The 1,809-nt window shown below is 40.6% G+C and overlaps 1 non-coding gene across 1 annotated transcript; it reads left to right on the top strand.

Annotated features, from left to right (window-relative positions):
- Positions 1-1,494: 1,494 nt before the first annotated feature.
- On the top strand, positions 1,495-1,641 carry LOC119058888 (small nucleolar RNA SNORA67). Its single transcript, XR_005084334.2, has one exon. It is a non-coding gene; the product is annotated as a small nucleolar RNA SNORA67 (small nucleolar RNA).
- Positions 1,642-1,809: the final 168 nt, after the last annotated feature.

Genomic DNA, 1,809 nt, shown 5'->3' with positions numbered 1-1,809 from the left:
TATGCATGAGACACATTTAAAGTGGCAGAGGGTCCAGGAAGGGTACAAGTACTGACCACTGACCGGGAAGAAGTAAGTTAGTGTACGCCCAGCACTGTGCTGAGTTGTGTGCATCAGTTTCTTCAAGAAACTTGTAATATATGACTTGAAGTGTGGGGAGACTCTTCAGAAAAAGATAAAGGAAGAGGGAAATGAGCACTTAGCTATAATAATAAAGACATAAACATGTATGGCTCTGTGCATAGACATTGCATCAGGTTTACCTAAAATGCACCACACAGCATGAATAAGGGATTGACATTAGGCCAGCGCTGTAGATATGTGTGTATACTGGGAGGATATATATTTTTAATCAACCGCAATGCAAAAGAGATTTTTGATCTTTAAATTTTAGTTATGTCGTTTCTTACACCTGTATATGGATAAGATCTTTGGGGAATCATTTTCATATGCATATAAACAATATATAAATACATATAACTGCATTATATATGTGTGTATGTAATAAATGCATAAATTTCATTCTTTGCCCCTAACTCTTTGCAAAGAGGATTCCTTCTATCCCATTGTCTCCAAACACCCACTCTCTGTGGGGAAAGAGTATTTTCCTGCATCTGCCAAGGAATGGAATGTGGGAGAGTTGATAAATTTTTCTTGCATTGATTTAAGAGAGCGATTAGGAAAAGATTTGCAAATGAGCACAAACTCAAAGGCCGAACATGGAATAAAATTAGCTTTAAGATAATCAGGTTTGACGGAAGTGAGAGTTTTAATAAAAATGGAAAATGTTAAGTCATAGCCCTGGTATTTCAGGCTGCTGTGGATTACAGCCCAGTGGATGACTCATTGTGGTGAGCGCTGGTCAAACCAGGAGAGGGTAAGTGAGTACTTCAGGGAGACATATGAAAGTTCAGAATGACTCGTGAACCCTCACCTCATGAATTAGTTGAGCATAGGGTTGGAGGGGAGCTTCCGTTGTGTTGAGAACGGGATTGGTGAAGAGAAAAAGAAAAAAACAATTTGGACACTACTTCAACTCATTTATTGTGCACACACACACACCTATTTTGGGTTAGACATTAAAAAGAATGGCCGGGCTCACCCCACCTCCCCCTGAAGCAGCAGACCCAAGAATGAGCCCTCTGAATGTGGGCACATTCAAAAGATGAAAGCAACGGAAATTTTCTTCTAGAGAGTCAGGCAGCGATCTTCAACTGGTGGCCCACAAGAACTTTTAAACCATGCAGCACCTGACTGTTTAGTCGGGGCACTGACCTCTTTTCCCTTAGATTGGCAGGTAAAAAAAATGACAACAGCCAGCATAACAACAGCTGTCTGTGCCAACAAATCAAACTTACACCTATTTCTTTTGTCAGATCGGCAAAAAATATATTTTGGGCATGCTGGAGAATTTTAGTAATTTATGTGTGCCTTGAGATAAATGAAAAAGGTTGATAATTCCTGATCTAAGGTCTACAGATAAAGACAGAGTAAAACCAAGATGGTTCCCTCTCCAGGGGGCCTAAGAACTGTCTCTCTTCAGGAAAGTGGCAACTTGGAATAAAACTGGGCGTGCCGCGGGTATGCAAGGGAGGGCGTGATGGTGTGCTTTCCTTTGCTTTCTGTTGGCTGCCTACATGATGAGTGTGTGTGTGTGTGTGTGTTTGTAATAAATATACACATGTGTGTATGTGTGTGAAATTTACTCTCGATGAAATGTGTGTAGGGCACAAGATAAAATTGATGTGCATGTGATTCTTACATTACTTGGCTCGGTCTGTCTTGCACAGACAGAAAACAAAAGGTGCA

The sequence above is a fragment of the Artibeus jamaicensis genome, unplaced genomic scaffold (genome assembly GCF_021234435.1).
Source record: "Artibeus jamaicensis isolate MK-2021 breed Jamaican fruit bat unplaced genomic scaffold, CSHL_Jam_final scaffold_614, whole genome shotgun sequence".
NCBI lineage: Eukaryota > Metazoa > Chordata > Mammalia > Chiroptera > Phyllostomidae > Artibeus > Artibeus jamaicensis.
This window is presented reverse-complemented; position numbering and strand designations above follow the sequence as displayed.